This window comes from Oryzias latipes, chromosome 2 (genome assembly GCF_053564925.1).
Source record: "Oryzias latipes strain Hd-rR chromosome 2, Olatipes_Hd-rR_3.1".
NCBI classification, from domain to species: Eukaryota; Metazoa; Chordata; class Actinopteri; order Beloniformes; family Adrianichthyidae; genus Oryzias; species Oryzias latipes.
In genome coordinates, this window is record NC_136238.1 from 35,298,703 (window position 1) to 35,311,038 (window position 12,336).

Consider the following 12,336-nt stretch of genomic DNA (forward strand, 5'->3'; position numbering starts at 1 on the left):
AATGCAACTTGGCTCGGGGGTCCCGCGACTAATGATGACGTCGCACTACTTGATTGGCTGTACTTTGGTCCGATGACGATGACGTCTACGATAGTGATTGGTCTGGATAAATCCATGACGGAAGAACCTAGAAGTCCCAGTGTAAACAAAGATGATCTTCTGAGCGGCCTTTTATTATTGTTAAGATTATTACTAAGTGCGTGTTCGCTTATAGTTTTTTTTAATCCGTGCGCCCAGTGAGTTTTTGGCTGAACTGACACGGAAGAAGTGTTGGGATTAAGTTAATAGGTTAATACAACCTAGGTGCTATCCAGTTTAAGTTGATCCACGGCTAAATCTCTCATTTAGCACGGCTAACAACATTAGCCGTGCTAAATGAGAGATTTAGCCGTGGATCAACTTAAACTGGATAATAACCATCAGCCTTTTGCCATGTCTGGACCCGACTGGTAACACAAATATACATGATTGTGTGCACGGTTTGTCAGGACTGTTTCTGAAAAAGCCGCCTCCGCCCGTCCTCGGTCTGGAGACACAAATGTCCCGGGAGACGTTTTTCTGAGTCCGGGCGGCAGAACCGGAAAAACGGACTCCAGTCCAAAGTCTCATTTGTTGCGCACACTGTACCAAAGCACCCCCACATCCCTGCAAACACGAAGCCAACAGCCATCTGCTCTGCTCAGTAGCTCAGCATGATACACATGCAATGAATGTGAGTGCGCCACGATTGCGCAATAGTACGAGCACAATTGATTAATCCATGCGCACCATTTAGTAAACTGTGCGCACAGATTACTAAAGCGTGCACACAGTTTACTAAATGGTGCTCACGGTTTACTAATCCGTGCGCACGCTTTACTAAATGGTGCTCACGGTTTACTAATCCGTGCGCACGGTTTAGTATTCCGTGCGCACCCTTTAGTAATCCGTGCGCACGGTTTAGTATTCCGTGCGCACAGTTTATCAGATTTTTTTTTATTTTTAACCACTGCGCACGGTTTAGTATTCCGTGTGCACAGTTTATCAGATTTTTTTTTATTTTTAACCACTGGCACCCGGCGGGCTCCGTAGAAGAGAGACTTTCCTCGATCAAGTCTGGTAAAAACTTAAGAATAATTACTAACCCGTCTGACTACATGGAAACTGGGTCTGATGAAAGATGTTATATCTGTAAAGAATGTGGCAAAAGCTTTTGTAACAAATCTCTATTCAGAACTCACGCAAGAATCCATGCAAAAGATAAGCAATTTTCTTGTAAAGAATGTAAAAAAAGTTTTAATTGCATATCTTATCTTAAAAGACACATGAGAATTCATACAGGAGAAAAGCCTTTTTCTTGTAAAGAGTGTGAAAAAAGTTTTAGTCGTGGATTTGATCTAAAAACACACATGAGAACTCACACAGGAGAGAAGCCTTTTTCTTGTAAAGAATGTAAAAAAAGGTTTAGTCGTTCATCTGATCTAAAAATACACATGAGAACTCACACAGGAGAGAAGCCTTTTTCTTGTAAAGAATGTAAAAAAAGTTTTAGTCAAAAATCTAGTCTTAAAACACACATGAGAACTCATACAGGAGAGAAGCCTTTCTCTTGTAAAGAATGTAAAAAAAGTTTTAGTCAAATATCTAATCTCAATTCACACATGAGAACTCCTACAGGAGAGAAGTCTTTTTCTTGTAAAGAAAAAGGCCTTCTGGACAACCCACAGCCAACCTACACGCAAGACTCAACAGATAAAATAAAACGGAACTGAAGACTGTGACAGGCTTTTCATACTAGCTTTGCATAAATATGCAATGTTTTAGAATGTAAAGTGAAAAACTGTGGAAAACATTTTCAGGATTTGTTGTTCAATAATGCAAAACAACAGTGATGTTTTTTTTTAAGTTTATGCTACTGCTAAAAGGTATGGATATACAGGAGTTGGGCCTGGGTGATAAATAGATTGAATGAATTAATTAGAATTTTTTGTCACGGGCATTTTCAAAAATAACTAAATCGAGTTTTTGTGTAATGGCGCGTTTTTTGGCTCCCCAGAGCTTCTGTAGCGCTAGTTTCACACGGCGGTATGGCAAGCGACAAACAACATCATAGCACACACATGAAACATCTAGCGACAGCATGGCTACCGGTGAGTGTGGGAAGTTTGTTCCCTAAGGAATAAAATCATCTGTTGATGGAAGTGGGATGGGTTTACTGACACAGACGGGGAGGAAGAGACCCCACGCTTCAACATTTGCCTAAAGCCCATCGCAGTAAAGGCTCTCACGCGCGCTCGCCTGGCACACACTCAGTCCTGTTAGACACGCACGCGCCCTGACACACACAAACATATTCACTCTACAATGCCTGTATACATACTTCAATAGTTAGTTATATAATATTTGTTATAATATTTGTTAATAAAGAATACTGCGTTGTAATTATTACTTACACCGGCATATTCATTTGAGACGTGGGGCGGGTGACCGTGCAACTGCAGCTTTATCATCTTCTCCGTGGAGAAGACGGGGTTTTATTCATTTATTAATTTATTTAAAACCTTAAAACACAGCTGGGACTTTAAGTAAGTAACCTTTTTATTTTGGACAAGTGAAAACAAGCGTAGAATGACACATTAAGACGAAAACAAGATAAAAATTATATAAACAACACAGGTTCAAAAGGGAGTGAGAAGAAGAAAAATCTTATACTTTGATTCGAAGAGTGTGTTCAATTTTTTATTATTCATCCCAGAAACGGGGGTTACATTTCTCTTGTGTTTGATTAAATAAAAGCAAAATTTGCTTAAAGTTTTCTGCCGTTTGTACTTATTGCGTTCCTTAATTAGGGCGGGGGGCCAATAAAAATCGGGAGAAAATCGGGAATCGAATTGAAAAAAAAAATCGGGATTTTTATTTTTAGGCCATATCGCCCAGCCCTAACAGGAGTACATAAAAACTTGTTTATGAGGACAACCCGGGAACCAAACATTTCAGATGTATATGTATATTTTTTCCCGTTTAGCCCTGTAGGTTTAACCAGGAGTAATGTTGAGTTTCTCTCAGTACAGGAAATAATAGTTGGGTGATTGTAGAAGGTTGACAGGCAAAGTTTCTAACTGACTTTTATGAGAAAGTGGAGGTTAATCTGAAGTTTAGTTCAGATGAAATGTCTGTTTATATGCTGCTTTACTTTCTACCAACATTTGGATCCAATATTAGAAGAACAAGTATTTGTCTACCTATTTGTCTTTCATCCAAAAGAAATTGGGATGGGACGTTGGACATAGTTTGTGCTAGGTTGTCTAAATGGAAATGGTTACTAATCAGCTGTCTTACAGAGGACGTGTCCTGATTTTAAACAACCTAGTGGCCTCAATGCTTTGGCACAAACTGCTGGTTCTTTCCCCTCCTAAAGATCTACTCACCAAGGTGCAGCGTGTGCTTACCGACTTTTTCTGGAACGGTAAACGGACACGAGAAGCCTCCCTGTTTCTGCCGCTATCAGAAGGGGGGCAGGGATTAATTGACGTCACATCCAGACTGATGGCTTTCAGACTGCGAACTGCCCAGCGGCTGCTGTATCACAGCGGCATGCAATGGCTCGACACTGCCAGAATCCTCCTAAGAAGAGCCGGAGGCCTTGGCTATGACAAGCAGCTCTTCCTTGTGACCAGAGGGCATCTAGATTTAAGTGGTCTCACTCCTTTCTATAGTTCAGTTCTTGACGCCTGGAGAGCTCTAAAGTTTATCCGTGCTCAGGATGCCACTCCTGGACTGTGGATACTCGAAGAACCCTTGTTCTTTAATACCCTCATTGACTCTCATCTCTTGACTTCGTTCTCAGTTAGATCAGCATTGAGAAATGTTGGTTGTGTGAAGCTGGGTCACTTGCTCTTACCCTTGGAAGCCATGAGACAACGGGTTGGTCTACGTCCCAGGCTCCTAGCTAAAGTGGTGGATGACGTCATGAAATCTGTTCCTGCTGGTACTTGTCAATATTCTTTTCCGCCTTTGACCATCTCCCCAAATGTTGAGGATTGGACAGAGGATGAGGATAAACTGCTTGCCTTCGGTAATGCAGGAGACGGGGAGTTTGAGACCATGGCAAAGAAGACACTCAACACCACATGCGTGAAAGTACGACATCTGCAGTCGTTAAAAGACATGGATGCCTCCAAGTGGACTAAGGTTTTTGGAACAGGGCACACTCCAAAAGGACGCTGGCGGTCCCTGTTCAAGTTGCCTGTTGAAAAACGCGCAGCTGATCTCCAGTGGAGAATTGTACACGGTGCTATAGCTACGAACAGATACAAAGCACACTTTGTTCCAACTCAATCAGACAAATGTGATTTTTGTGGGACATCTGAAACTCTGGCACATTTGGCAATCGAGTGTAACAGGCTAAGGGGTATGTTCACAGTTTTGGAGGACTGGTGTCTCAGGCTCCGGGAGGTGTTCTCTTTCCCGTTGTTCATTTTTGGCCCCAAATATACAGCCCGAAGGAAACGTGTACACACCATACTCAATTTTATTTTTGCAACAGCTAAACTCGCAATCTGGCTAACAAGGAAAAACCGGTTACTCTCTGTTGGGTGTGTGGATGTTCCCTTTGTTTTTTTCTCTTCTGAAAAGTCGTGTGAATGTTGAATATGCTTACTTTAAGTTGATCGACGACCTTCAAAAGTTTAAAAATACGTGGGCTCTGGAGGGAGTTCTGTGTACTATCGGGGAGGATGATAACATAGTGTTCAAATTCTAATGGATTACAGGCTATATACTGATTTTTTGTTGTTGCTCCGCAATGGGGTACCTTTTTAGGTCTTATCTTTCTTTTAATGTACAGTGTTTCTTTAATTTAATATGATTATTGAAGTTTTTGTAAAAATCAAAAAAATCTCTCTCTCTCTCTCTCTCTCTCTCTCTCTCTCCTGGGTGTCTTTTTGCTGCAGCTGAGCGCTGCAGGAGTGTTGACTTGGTCTCAGCCACAGACTGCTGACATGTTAGCTGATGTTTCAGCTGAGTCAGCTCTTGTTTCCAAGTTGATGTTTCCTGCAGAGATTCCTGCAGGAGTTCCTCCTGCTCCTTCTTTCCCAGAGTTCCTGCAACCAGACGGAGTCTTTGTGCTTTGGAGCTGCTTCTCTTGGATGAAGCGCTTGATTAGCTCACTTTAAACTCTTTCATGTGGGACTTTGTCTTGAAGCGGATCAAACTGAAGGTGGGACTCCCAAAGCAAACGTTCTGGGATGTTTACTTCAGCTCTGTGCTTCTGTTCTCTGGTTGCTTCTTTGCTTTGGTTGCAGAGACTTGGAGCTCTCTCTCTCTCCATGCAGATCAGCAGCTTCTTTGGAGGCAGAGGCAGCTGTGTGGGAAGTCTCTGCAGGTCCAGAATCTTCTGATGGATCAGCAGCTGCTGCAGGTTCCTCTGGGTGGAAACACATTTCTGCCAAACAGAACACCTGTTTGTCTTTGTTTGGATGGAAAACGGAGGAAAAAAACTTCTTTGGAGAAAAATCTGCTTTGTTTCTTGTTGCTATGAGGTTGTTGAACAAATGTGGTCACTTTCACAGCTTCACTTCAAATGACTTCCAATAGACAGAAATTATACATTTACAGTTTATTAAAATAAGTTTGTGAAACATTTTTGATGTTTTTTCTGTAATTCTAGGTCTGATGTCTTCATACATGATGGCTAAAAGAACAAAAACCAAACCAAATCAGTCAGGTCTGTAGTCTGAACTTGTATTAGAAATGAGAAGGGCGACACCTTCTGGCTATATCCAGAACTGCATCTTGTGGTCAGAAAAGTGTTGAAAAACCTCAATTGTGTCTGTAAAATGTCTGCAGCTTTTTTGTCTGAAGACATGAATAAAGTCTGGATTTGATCCTTAATGAATCTTCATATTTCTTTGTCCTTCAGTCTTTCTTTCAGTCTCAAACACACTGGTTCATTTGATCCTAATGAGAACATGTGTGAGGCTCCAACATGGCTGCCTTCACTGCAGCTTCCTCTTCACAGCATGTGTTTGTGGATCAACACACAAACAACAACAGGTGCAGGTGAGGAAGTGTTGCTGTTGTTGCCTTTGCCTGCTTCCAGCCTACAGGCACAGTTTTCTGCTCCATATGAGGTGGAAAAGAAAATGAATGACACCAATTTTAGGATCCCAACTCCTGACAAAGAGAAGAAATGTGGAGTTTGTCACGTCAACATGCTCAAGCCTTCTTTTTCCAGAGGGGAGTCCAACTGTCCTTCTAGTGATGCTCCGGTAGTCTCAGTCTCCATGTGTTCTCGTCCCTCAGAAGATCAGATTTCAGAGGATGGGCTTGGAGAGAAAAGTGGAGTTGTGCTACTGCTTGTTTGGGAAACTCTGAAATCTGAAGCCAACTAGAGAATTTCTGCTCATATCTGTCTCCACCTGCTGGTGGTGACATCATGGTTTGATGGAGGAGAAGTTGTTGCTGTTTTCTGATCCTCCTGGTCAGGCTGGAAACAGCCTGGAGATGTTGTTCATCCATCACAGGGTTTGGTCCAAAGCTCCAGTGCAGCCTCTCACCTCCTCCACCTTCCTCTTTGAGGGAGGCAGCAGAAGCTCCTCCTCTTCTTCAGCTGGATGATGCTGTCCTCCACCTGCAGCTGGACCTGGATGTTCTCACAGACCATGTGGCCTCATGGATCAGAAGGTTGAGGGTTCAAGTCCCTTCATGGTTGAAGTCAGACAGAAGAAGAGTTTGGTTTGGATCCTTTCTTGTCTTTCTGTTCTCATTGAGTCTCTTCTAGTTCCAGGTCTGGTTCAAATAGTGGAATCATCCAAAAGGATGAAAACAGTCCTCCAAGCAGACGTCAGATTGAAAAGCTCATCAAAGAACACATCCAACTAGCCAATCAGCAAAGCACTGACAAGCTGGACTTGTGCTCTCCTTCAGTGAAGAACCTCCTCCTGCTGCTCCTCCATCTTTAGCTCTGACTTTGGAAGTCTTAGCTCCTCCTCCTCACCATCACTGTGACTGTTGACGTCTTCCAACTCCTCCAGAAAGCTGTTTTCTGATGAAGCTCTAACATCTCCTCCCTGTTGCTGCTTTCAGTCCAAACTCACTCTGTTCATGTCAATTCACTCCAGAGAAAATCCTTTTTCTGGGAAGAATTTGCTCCAAGTTTTCCTCCAACTAAGAATCTGCAAACCCAGATGAGAACTCCCAGCAGGAAAAGAATTCATCTGCAGGAAACTAGAAAAAGGCCTTTTTGTGGGAGGAAACCATTCCAGATCTCTACAAACACCAGAAATCCCAACTTTTCCTCCACTTAGCCTGAGTTTGGGTTCCAGGAAGCGGTGTGTGTTCAAGCTCCGCCCCCAGCAGCATCTCATGAAGCCCCTCCTCCAACATGAGGCCACTGGGGAATTCTGAATGAACCTTTACATTTCAACAGAAATTTCAAGCTAAAAACAGGGAAAAAACTCTCTTCATGTTTGAAAACAATCAAACATTCAAACAGGAAGAGAAAACAACGTTTGTCAGGAAATCAACAGATTTGATTGATTGTAAATCTTCTTCCTGTTGGAGTTTGATGAATGGAAGTAGAATCTGTAGAAAGTCAGTTGATGTTTTCCATTTCAGTAAATGAAGGTTTGATCTGCAGATTTCCTGATGACTTTCTGACTGGGATCCAGACCTGATCTAGACGTGACTCATGAGGAAGCAAACAGCACAGAAACTGCTCTGAATGTTCCCTCTTCTTCACTTTCTGTCTGACTTCAACCATGAAGGGACTTGAACCCTCAACCTTCTGATCCATGAGGCCACATGGTCTGAGAGAACATCCAGGTCCAGCTGCAGGTGGAGGACAGCATCATCCAGCCGTCACAGACTGGGGGCGGAGCCTGGAGATGACTGCTGAAGGTCAGAGGGCGGAGCTTCATCAGGATGAAGGTGCTGCTTGGATTCTGCTTTGATGTCCGTCTGTTCTCAGTCCCTTCATGGCTGCTGCTCAGAGCTGTTTCTGGATGTTTCTGGAGAATTCATGTCTTTACTGATCCAAATGTGGGATTTCTGTTTTTCTTTGGACTTTTCTTTATTTCAGGCTTTTAGCTTTTGGAACTTTCTTTGTTTCTATGCTTTAACTTCCAAACGGGTTTATCTAAGACAATCTGATTGTTTTTCATTTGACTTTCTAGGAACTTTCTGTTTCATCTTTGAGGATTTGGACTTTTGAAAGACTTTTAGCTGCAGTTTCATCCTTTGAACCAGATGGATCTGAATCTAGAGTCAAAGATTCTAAGGAAATCATGGATTCACAGACATTTGATTGAATTTCTGTCTGGATCAGAAACCAACAGCAGACATTTCAAGCCGTCATCTGTTCCTAATGTTCATTCCCCGCCATCATTGAAAGCTTTTGGAATAGTCCCTAAAGCCAGCGATCGGGCCGCTTTGGAGCATGAACTCATCACTCGGTGTCACGGTGGCAGAGAGATGACAGATCCCAAATCTGAGGCTGAAATGATCACGTCCTACCAGCTCCACTCTGGATTTGGGACCAAAAACCTTTGAAGATGTTGGAGCATTGTTGGAGAATAGACTGACAACATTTGTTTGGAAGAAAGATTGACCTTTGACCCCTCCCTCATGTGTTCCACATCCAGCTGCAGACACACCACTACAGCTCACATTCCACTTCTGATCCAGCAGTTAGAACCAGAGCCTGCATTTGCAGCAGGTTCCAACCCACTGACCACTGATCCACACAGGGGGACGTCCTAAGGGGCGGAGTCAGCCACTGGAGAGAGCAAAAAGGAGAAATGGGGGTCACTCTGGGCCTCTCTGTGTCTGGACCTTCAGGGGGACAGTGGTTTGGTCCAGAACACGGATGCTAAACTAGCTCTCTGGAAACTTGAACTTGTTGAATGGGAAACTTCCTGAAATCTTCTTCATCTGTTGACTTGTTCTTTCTTCATCTGAATGAGCTCAGTCCTCTCCCAAATCCAACTCCATCTATCTTCAGTGCTTTGGACTGAGTTGGAGCAGAACTAGAGCTTTCTCCAGATGTCCTGATACTTTTAGATCAGTGTCTTCCAATATTTGGAGCCCAGGTTCACTTCTTTCCCTGACAAAAATCCCAAAAGGCCTACCAGCCACCAAATAGTCAGAAACCAGAGAAACTTGGTGGTCTGCATTGATGAGAAACCAGTCCCTCCAGGATGACACATGGCTTTTTGGAATCATTTCACACACAAACAAACGGGAAGTTGTGCTTGTTTCTCTGAGAAAATGCAATCAAATGTGTGATAATGGTCAATGTAAATGTTTAGATAAAGGCTGTAGGGGATTCAGGGATTGTGGAGCGGTTGTTGTTTCCTTCTGGGTTAAAGTGCAGTTTTGTGTAACCTCCCAAAGAGGAGAAACCCAAAAAAGAAAGGAAAAGCAAAGAGACAGGTGGAAGCCATCATGATATTCCTTTCAAACAGGAAGTTCTTTGTCATTTCATGCACTAGTTTCATTTAGCTCTAGTTGTTGAACATTCTAGAAACTCCTAAAAACATTTTCTGTCCACTTTGAAACCATATGGGGCTGACTTGGCCTTGCTCGCTGGGATACGGCCAACATCCAGAAATCTACCAACAGACATTTTTAGCTCTAGTTGTTGAACATTCTATGTTTTGAAGAGGCAGGCTCTTCTAAAAGAAACTAGCAGGAGCCCCAGCGCTGGTCTTTGCTTGGATTTGGTTTAGACTTGTTCAGAGTCAAATGCATGTTTTAAGGGGAGGAGGATTATTTTGTTGTTGCTGTTTTTGTTCCTATTCTTCCAATCCACTATATGTCCCGTGTTGAATTCTACTATTAAAATGTGGGAAACAAATGTTTATCAAATCCAAATCAATCCAAAAGCCTGGAGACTGGATGGCCGTGGTCCTTTCCATCATTTGGATTTTTCATAAAAACTTGAGTTAGAAAAGAATTGTTGCCCCAAAATGTCCAGTTTGAATAGTCTACAGTTTGTTGTGTTTGGTTGCTAGGTAACAGGGTCTTTAATGTCTATGATGTCATGGTGGCTTTCAGAGTTGAACTCCTGAATATGACGGTAAACATTTGGATTGAACAAAAATGGGATTGAAGCTCATGCTAAATCCTGATCTCAATGCTGAAAAAACCTCCTCCTAGATTCTGGTTGTTTGGAGAAGTCCTCCTCTTCCAAGAATTCCTGAAAAAAGCCCTCATTTCTCCTGACCATCTTCAAAGCCACTTTCTGCTTTAGTTTAGTCCAAACTTGCTTTATGCTGACAACATTTACAGCTTGAATCCATCTGAAGAATCCAAGGAAACAAACCAATCTAAGTCTGCATTCATGCCACTTCAGAACCAACAAAGCATGTTTCCAGGACGCTGACTTACCAATAGAACTTGGGATTTCCTTTGCAGAATCCTTCTCCGTGTGTTTTCCTTTGTTTTTCTCCCCAAAACCTAAAGCAGAGATTTTTGCTGAGCTGCAGAAAAAACGTCTGACTGCTTTAACCGCCGTCGATGGTTTGTTTGTTGTGTTTCCCTCTATAGCTGCTATGGTCTTGGGATGGTTGCTAGGTAACGCTGTCTTTGATGATGATGACGTCAGAGTGGCCTCTAGAATGGACTTTTTTCTTGTGGAACCAGGAGCTGTAACCTTTAGGGCACTAGGACCCAGAAAGAGGTCCAGGCAGTGACGGTGTTCAGTGACGTCACTCCTCAGTGACGGACATGCTGTACACAGCAGACTGCAGACCAGCCCACACCAGCAACACCATAGTGAAGTTTGCAGACGACACTACTGTGGTGGGGCTGATCTCTGGGGACGACGAGACGGCCCACAGAGACAAAGTCCTGAAACTGTCCAGGTGGTGTCAGGCTAACAACCTCATCCTGAACACCACCAAGACCAAGGAGATCATCATGGACTTCAGGAAGAACAGAGCGGATCCACCCCCACTCTACATCGATGGAAACTGTGTGGAGAGGGTCCACAGCTTCACCCTCCTGGGCACCACCATCTCTGCTGACCTCACAGGGTCTAACAACACCATCAGGAAGGCTCAGCAGCGCCTCCACTTCCTGAGAAGACTCAGGAAGAACAATGTGAACCAGGAGCTGCTGGTAACCTTCTACCGCTCAACCATTGAGAGCATCCTGTCCTCCTGCATCACAGTGTGGTTCTCCCACTGCACTGAAGCAGAACAGCAGAGCCTCCAGAGAGTGGTAAAGACAGAGCAGAGGACCATCGGCTGCCCCCTCCCCTCACTGAAGGACATCTACCAGTCATGCTGCCTCAGCAGAGTGACTGACATCATCACTGACTCCACCCATCCTGCTTTCTCTCTGTTTGAACTGCTGCCCTCTGGAAGGAGGTTCAGGTCCATCAGAACCAGGACAAACAGACTAAGGAACAGCTTTTTTCCACAGGAAATCAACATACGGAATACACACACCTCCACCAACTACACCCACTCTGACTTTTTACAAATGCTAAATCTCTGACTACACATGTGTGCAATATCTTGACTTCTGTGCAATAACACAATATCTACTATGCTGCGCTCACAGCAACTCCACTCATTCCATTCTATTTTGTCCATACATATTTAATATTTAACAGTTTCTGTACATATTGTTCATTTTTTGTTAGAAATGTAAATACAGTTATTCTATTTTATTTTTATTTTATTGAACTTCATCACTTCAAGGCTGCTGCAATTTCATTGTATCACCATCTACAATGACAATAAAGACTCTGATTCTGATTTATTTCTAGAAGACGCCATTTTTGTCCCTAAATGTTGGATTCAGTCTGAATTCCAGTCCCACTCCCAGCATTCCTGCTCCTCTTTAGCTCCTCCTCTTCCTCCTGATCAAAGTTTGAAGCCCAGAGCCAAAAGTGCGTCTGCAGCTGCTTCTGCTCCAGCAGCCGCTCCCTCTGCTCCTCCTGCCTCTCCTCCTCTGGGAGCTCCTGCATCCTCCTGCGCTCCTCCCTGTCCTCCAGCATCATCAGGAGGCTTTCAAAAGGCTTTCTGGAATGTTCCAAAGCAGAAACCTTCATCATTTGAAGATGGAGGAAGACTCCAACACTGACAGACAGACAGGAAGTCTCCTGGTTTTTCTGCCTCAGAAGGTTTTTGGGAAACTGCAGAGTTTTCTTTGTGGAGCTAAAGAGCTGCTGTCAGTCTGCTTTGGTCCATCAGGAATGAAGGTCAGGACTGAGAGGAACCTGAAGAAAGTGACTCTTCATCATCTGCTGCTGAAGAAGACAGAGGAAGATCCACTGTGAGAGCAGCTGCAGAAAGCTTTCTGCTGTTTTTCTCCTCTGAGAGAGTTTGGAGTTCCCAGCAGTTTGAG